Raw genomic sequence first — 8,049 nt, 5'->3', positions numbered from 1 at the left:
TTTTGGGGTTTTGGGGGGTGAGGATTTGGGGAAGGGGGTTTGGGGGTTTGGGGTTTTGGGGGAGTTTCAGGGGTTTTGGAGGGGTTGGGGTTTTTGGGAGTTTGGGGGCATTTTGGGGGGTTGGGGGTGGAGGGTTTTATGGGGGTTGGGAGGTGGGAGTTTTTGGGGTTTTTGGGGGGTTGGGTTTTGGGGGTTTAAAGGGAGTTGTGGTTTTGGGGGTTTGGGGTTTTGGGGTTTTGGGGGGTTTTGGGGATTTTTGGGGAGTGTTTTGGGGTTTTGAGGGGTTGGGGTTTTGGGAGTATTTTGGAAAATTTGGGGGGTTTTGGGGGTTTTGGGGTTGTTTTGGGGGTTTTGGGGTCAGGGCTCTCCTCGCTAGACCCAGCGGAGGTTGCCGGTGCAGGGGTAGTCAGAACCACTGCCCATCCCCCGAACCCCACGCGCAGTTTTCAGGGTCCCCCGTTGGGCTCGTCCCGGTGCCACTAACTGCCAGGGAATGTGGGATCGGCACCGCTGGGGGCCAAAAATACCCCAAAACCTCCCCAAATCCTACAAAAACTAAAATTCCTCAAATCCCCAAACGGCCCAACCCCCAAAATTCAACAAAACCCCAAATAGCCCAGACCCCCAAAATCCCCAAAAAACCCAAATATCCCAAACTCCCCAAAATCCCAAAAAACCCAAATTCCCCAAATCCCCAAACATCCCAAAGCCCCAAAATTCAACAAAACCCCCAAATCCTCCCAATGCCCCAAAACCCCCAAATCCCCCAAACCCCATAAATACCCCAAATCCTGCAAATCCCCAACCCCCCCAAACCCACGAAATCCCCAATCCCCTCAAATCCCCTAAACCCCCAAGCCTCCCAAAATCCCCAATCCCCAAATCCCCAAACCCACGGAATGCCCCCAACTAACTCAATCCTCCCAAACCTCCCAAATCCCCCAAACTCCCCCAAACCCCCAAGCCCCCAAACCCCGCTAAATACCCCAAATCCTGCAAATTCCCCAACCCCCAAACCCACAGAAATCCCCCAACCCCCAAACCCCTAAATCCCCCAAACCCCCAAATCCCCAAACTCCCCAAAGCCCCCAAAATCCCCGGACCTCTCATTTGGGGCCAGGGCGGAGCCGATCATGGTGCCTCCAGGTCCCTTCCAGGTCCTGGTCCCCAAATCCCCAAAATCCCCCATCCCCTAAAATCCCCCAAATCCTCCAAATCCCCAAATCCTCCAAATCCCCCAAAACGCCCAATCCTCCAAATCCCCCAAAACCTCCCAAACCCCAAAATTCCCCAAATCCCCAGACCTCCCAAACCCACAAATCCCCAAAATCTCCCAAAAATACCCCAAAATCCCCCAAATTCCCCAAATCCCCCAACCTCCTAAACCCCTCAAACCCCCAATTCCCCAAACACCCCCAAACCCCCAAATCCTCAAAACTCCCCCAAATCCCCAAAATCCCCAAATCCCCCAAACACCCTAAATCCCCCAAACTCCCCCAAATCCCCCAAAATCCCCAAACCCCCCAGAATCCCCCAAATCCCGGACCTCTCGTTTGGGGCCAGAGCGGAGCCGTCGCGGCGCCTCAGGTCCCCCTCAGCTTCTGGTCCCCAAATCCCCCAAAATCCCCCCATCCCTAAAATCCTCCCAAACCCCCAAGATCCCCCAAATCTTCCAAATCCCCCAAAACCCCCAAACCCCCAAAAATTCCCCAAATCTTCCAAACCCCAAATCCCCCAAACCCCAAATCCCACAAATCTTCCAAACCCCCAAATCCCCAAAATTCCCCCAAACCCCCAAATCCCCAAACCCCTCAAATACCCCAAACCCCTAAATACCCCAACCCCCAAATCCTCCAAAGCCCCTCAAACCCCTCAAAATCCCCTCAACCCCCAAATCCCCAAAATTCCCCCAAATCCTCCAAACCCCAAAATCCTCCCAAATCCCCCAACCCCCAAATCCTCCAAACCCCCAAATCCCCCAAAATCCCCCTAAATACCCCAAACCCCCTAAATACCTCAAACCCCCAAAATCCCCCAAATCCCCCAAATCCCCAAACCCCCAAACTCCCCAAAACCCCCAAAGATCCCCGGACCTCTCGTTCGGGGCCAGGGCGGAGCCGTCGCGGCGCCTCCAGGTCCCCTCCAGCTCCTGGTCCCGCACCCCGAGCCAGGCCGGGCTTTGCAGCCGAGGCCTGGGATCAGCCCCTGGGGGGAGGGGCGAAAAAGGCGTGACCCTCCCCACTCCCCTCCACCCCGGCAGAGACCCCGGGTTTGGGAGGGATTTGGAGGGGTTTGGAGTTAAACTCAGCTTGTTTGGGGTCAAACTCAGCTTGTTTGGGGTCGGGGAGGAGGGAAAGGAGGAGAGGAGAGGGAAAGTTGGAGATTCTGGAGGGGTTTAGGATGAGCTTAAATCCTATAAATTCAGGGTTGGGGTGGGTTAGAGATTCATTGGGGTCTGGGGGAGGGTTTAGGATGAGCTTAAATCCTATAAATGTGGGGTTGGGGTGGGTTAGAGCCTCAGTGGGGTCTGGGGGAGGGTTTAGGATGAGCTTAAATCCTATAAATGTGGGGTTGGGGTGGGTTAGAGATTCATTGGGGCCTGGAGGGGTTTAGGATGAGCTTAAATCCTACAAATGTAGGATTAAGAGTAGTTTAGAGGTCCATTGGGATCTGGGGGGGGGGTTAAATCCTATAAATTCAGGATTAGGGGCAGTTTAGAGATTCATTGGGGTCTGGGTTTTTTTTAAATCCTATAAATTCAGGATTAGGGATGGTTTAGAGGTCCATTGGGATCTGGAGGGGTTTAGGATGAGCTTAAATCCTATAAATGTGGGGTTGGGGTGGGTTAGAACCTCAGTGGGGCCTGGGAGGGTTTAGGATGAGCTTAAATCCTATAAATTCAGGGTTGGGGCCTCAATGGAGTCTGCAGGGTCTTAGGCTGAGCTTAAATCCTATAAATGTGGGATGAGGTGGATGAGAGATCCATTGGGATCTGGGGGGTTTTAGGATGAGTTTAAATCCTATAAATTCAGGATTGGGGCCTCAATGGAGTCTGCAGGGTCTTAGGCTGAGCTTAAATCCTATAAATTCAGGGTTGGGGTAGGTTAGAGGTCCATTGGGATCTGGAGGGTTTTAGGATGAGCTTAAATCCTATAAATGTGGGGTTGGGGTGGGTTAGAGCCTCAGTGGGGTCTGGGGGGTTTAGGATGAGTTTAAATCCTATAAATTCAGGGTTAGGGGTGGTTTAGAGGTCCATTGGGACCTGGAGGGTTTTAGGATGAGCTTAAATCCTATAAATTTAGGGTTAGAGGTGGGTTAGAGGTCCATTGGGATCTGGGGGGTTTTAGGATGAGTTTAAATCCTATAAATTCAGGGTTGGGGGTGGTTTAGAGATCCATTTGGACTGGAGGGTTTTAGGATGAGTTTAAATCCTATAAATTCAGGGTTGGGGGTGGTTTAGAGATCCATTGGGATCTGGGGGGTTTTAGGATGAGTTTAAATCCTATAAATTCAGGGTTGGGGGTAGTTTAGAGGTCCATTGGGATCTGGGGGGTTTTAGGATGAGCTTAAATCCTATAAATTCAAGGTTGGGGTGGGTTAGAGCCTAAATGGGGTCTGGGGGGTTTTAGGATGAGTTTAAATGCTGTGTTTTTAGGGTTAGGGGTGGGTTAGAGATTCATTGGGATCTGGGGGGTTTTAGGATGAGTTTAAATCCTATAAATTCAGGATTGGGGCAGGTTAGACGTCCATTGGGATCTGGGGGGTTTTAGGATGAGCTTAAATCCTATAAATTCAGGATTGGGGCAGGTTAGAGGTCCATTGGGATCTGGGGGGTTTTAGGATGAGTTTAAATCCTATAAATTCAGGATTGGGGCAGGTTAGAGATCCATTGGGACCTGGGGGGTTTTTAAATCCTATAAATTCATGGTTGGTTTAGAGGTCCATTGGGATCTGGGGGGGGGGTTAAATTCTATAAATTCAGGATTAGGGGCAGTTTAGAGGTCCATTGGAACCTGGGGGGTTTTTAAATCCTGTAAATTCAGGGTTGGGGGTTGGTTAGAGGTCCATTGGGATCTGGGGGAGTTTAGGATGAGTTTAAATCCTATAAATTCATGGGTTGGGGTGGGTTAGAGGTCCATTGGGATCTGGAGGGTTTTAGGATGAGTTTAAATCCTATAAATTCAGGGTTGGGGTGGGTTTAGAGATCCATTGGGGTCTGGGGGAGTTTAAATCCTATAAATTCAGGGTTAGAGGTGGGTTAGAGATCCATTGGGATCTGAGGGGGGTTTAAATCCTATAAATTCATGGTTGGGGCAGTTTAGAGATCCATTGGGGTCTGAGGGGGGTTTAAATCCTATAAATTCATGGTTGGGGCAGTTTAGAGATCCATTGGGATCTGTAGGGTGAGCTTAAATCCTATAAATTCATGGGTTGGGGTGGTTTAGAGATCCATTGGGATCTGGGGGGAGTTTAAATCCTATAAATTCAGGGTTAGGGGTGGGTTAGAGATCCATTGGGATCTGGGGAGTTTAGGATGAGTTTAAATCCTATAAATTCAGGGTTGGGGGAGTTTAGAGGTCCGTTGGGATCTGGAGGGTTTTTAAATCCTATAAATTCAGGGTTAGGGGCATTTTAGAGATCCATTGGGATCTGGGGGAGTTTAAATCCTATAAATTCAGGGTTGAGGCAGTTTAGAGGTCCATTGGGATCTGGGGGGTTTTAGGATGAGTTTAAATCCTGTAAATTCAGGATTAGGAGTGGTTTAGAGGTCCGTTGGGATCTGGAGGGTTTTAGGATGAGTTTAAATCCTATAAATTCAGGGTTGGGGGCGGTTTAGAGATCCATTGGGATCTGGGGGGATTTTAAATCCTATAAATTCATGGTTGGGGCAGTTTAGAGATCCATTGGGATCTGGGGGGGTTTAGGATGAGTTTAAATCCTATAAATTCAGGGTTAGGGGCAGTTTAGAGGTCCATTGGGATCTGGGGGGGGTTTAAAATCCTATAAATTCAGAGTTAGGGGTGGTTTAGAGGTCCATTGGGATCTGGGGGGGTTTAGGACGAGTTTAAATCCTGTAAATTCAGGATTAGGGGTGGTTTAGAGATCCATTTGGACCTGGGGGGTTTTAGGACGAGTTTAAACGCTCTAAGCCGGGCCTAGGGCCTGGTCCTGGACCCCAAATCCCCCCTCACCTTCTCCTCGGGACCGTCGAGCTCGAGCAGCTCCGCCCCCAGGGCCGAGCAGAAGCTCCGGGCGTGGCTCCAGGAGCTCTCGCTTTGGGAGAAGAAATAGCAGGAATTGCCGAGATAAACCCAGCCCTTGGAGCAGGGGGGGCAGCCTGGGGGGGAAAGGGGGGTTAGACCCCGCCTGGGGTTTGGGGGAGCCCCAAACCGGGGAAATCCCGGCTGTTTGGGGTCAGGATTGGGTTAAATCCCGGGTGTTTGGGGTTAGGATTGGGATAAATCCCGGGTGTTTGGGGTTAGGATTGGGTTAAATCCCGGGTGTTTGGGGTTAGGATTGGGATAAATCCTGGGTGTTTGGGGTTAGGTTATGGTAAATCCTGGGTGTTTGGGGTCAGGATTGGATTAAATCCTGGGTGTTTGGGGTTAGGATTGGGTTAAATCCTGGGTGTTTGGGGTCAGGATTGGGGTAAATCCCGGCTGTTTGGGGTCAGGATTGGGGTAAATCCCGGCTGTTTGGGGTCAGGATTGGGGTAAATCCTGGGTATTTGGGGTTAGGATTGGGTTAAATCCCGGGTGTTTGGGGTCAGGATTGGGTTAAATCCCGGGTGTTTGGGGTCAGGATTGGGGTAAATACTGCGTGTTTGGGGTCAGGATTGGGTTAAATCCCGGGTGTTTGGGGTCAGGATTGGGGTAAATACTGGGTGTTTGGGGTTAGGTTGGGTTTGGGGTTTAGGCTGGGTCAGGATTGGGTTAAATCCCGGATATTTCTGGTTAGGTCAGGTTTAGAGTCCCACTGGAGTTAGGCTGGGTTAGGATTAGGTTAAATCCTGGATATTTAATCCCCCTTAAACCGATTTAATCCCCCTTAAACCGATTTTAACCCCCCTTACACCGATTTTAATCCCCCTTAAACCGATTTTAACCCCCCTTAAACCGATTTTAACCCCCCTTACACCGATTTTAACCCCCCTTAAACCGATTTTAACCCCCTTTACACTGATTTTAACCCCCCTTACACCGATTTTAATCCCCCTTAAACCGATTTTAACCCCCCTGAAACCGATTTTAATCCCCCTTAAACCGATTTCCAATCCCTTTAAACCGATTTTAACCCCCTTAAACCGATTTTAACCCCTTAAACCAAATTTTAACCCCTAGAAACCGATTTTAACCCCCTTACACCGATTTTACTTATAAACAGATTTTAACCCCTTAAACCGATTTTAACCCCACTGAAACCGATTTTAACCCCCTTACACCGATTTTGACCCCCTTACACGATTTTAATCCCCCTTACACAGATTTTAATCCCCCTTAAACCGATTTCAATCCCCTTTAAACCGATTTCAATCCCCTTTAAACCGATTTTAATCCCCCTTAAACCGATTTTAACCCCCCTTAAACCGATTTTAATCCCCCTTAAACCGATTTTAATCCCCCTTAAACCGATTTCAATCCCCTTTAAACCGATTTTAATCCCCTTAAACCGATTTTAACCCCCCTTAAACCGATTTTAACCCCCCTTAAACCGATTTTAACCCCCCTTAAACCCATTTTAACCCCCCTCAAACCGATTTCAACCCCCCTTAAACCGATTTTAATCCCCCTTACACGATTTTAATCTTACCACTGATTTTAACCCCTTAAACTGATTTTAACCCCCTTAAACCGATTTTAATCCCTTACCGAGTTTTAGCCCCCTGAAACGATTTAACCCCCTAAACCGATTTTACCCCTTAAACACGATTTTAACCCCCTTACACCAGATTTAACCCCCCTTAAACCGATTTTAATCCCCCTTACACCGATTTTAATCCCCCTTAAACCGATTTCAATCCCCTTTAAACCGATTTTAACCCCTCTTAAACCAATTTTAACCCCCCTTAAACCGATTTTAACCCCTTAAACCCATTTTAATCCCCTCAACAATTTCAACTCCCTTAAACCGATTTTAACCCCCCTTAAACCAATTTTAATCCCCCTTTAAACCGATTTTAATCCCCCTTAAACCAATTTTAACCCCCCTTACACCGATTTTAAACCCCCTTACACCGATTTTAACCCCCCTTAAACCCATTTTAATCGGTTTAAACCCCTCCGATCGGGGTCAGAGCCCGCCCCGGGGCAGCGCAGGGTCAGCCGCAGCCCACCCGAGTCCCCTCCCACGCCCCTTGAGGACTGACCCGAGCGGGAGCAGAGCTGGTCGCGGGTGCCGTGGACGATCCAGCGGCTCCACTCGCGGTTGCCCGTGTAGAGCATCACCTCGTTGCGGGCGTTGTTGCCGTAGTTGAAGTGCAGGTCGAGGCCGGGCAGGGCCAGGAGCCCCCCCGGGCGGCACTCCCAGCGCTGCCCACGCGAGTCCTCCCGGCACGGCGCCAGCCGCACCAGCGCCAGGTTCTGGCGCGCCGTGGGCGTCACGCAGAGCCCCGAGGCCGCGCTGCGGAGCCGCCCGCCCGGCAGCCACTGGAAGCGCTGCGTGGGAGCCGCGGGCTCGCACCGCGTGGCCGTCAGGAGGCGGCCCACGGCCTCCACGCACTGCCCGCGGTGCTCGTTGTACAGCAGGAAGGAGCTCGAGGCTGCGGGGACACGCGGGATGGGGGACACGCGGGGACAGGAGGGACAGGGCACAGGATTTGGGGACACGCGGGGTGGGGACACGCGGGGACAGGAGGGGACAGGGGGGCACTCTGTACAGCAGAAAGGAGCTCGAGGCTGCGGGGACACGCGGGATGGGGACACGCGGGGACAGGAGGACAGGGATTGGAGACACGTAGGGACAGGAGGGGACGGGGGGCGTCTGTGCCACAGGAAGGAGCCTCGAGGCTGTGGGGACACAGAGGGATGGGGACACGGGGGACAGGAGGGG

This window comes from Myiozetetes cayanensis, unplaced genomic scaffold, assembly GCF_022539395.1.
Source record: "Myiozetetes cayanensis isolate MyiCay16 unplaced genomic scaffold, myiCay2020 scf134, whole genome shotgun sequence".
NCBI classification, from domain to species: Eukaryota; Metazoa; Chordata; class Aves; order Passeriformes; family Tyrannidae; genus Myiozetetes; species Myiozetetes cayanensis.
Note: the sequence above shows the minus strand (reverse complement) of the source record.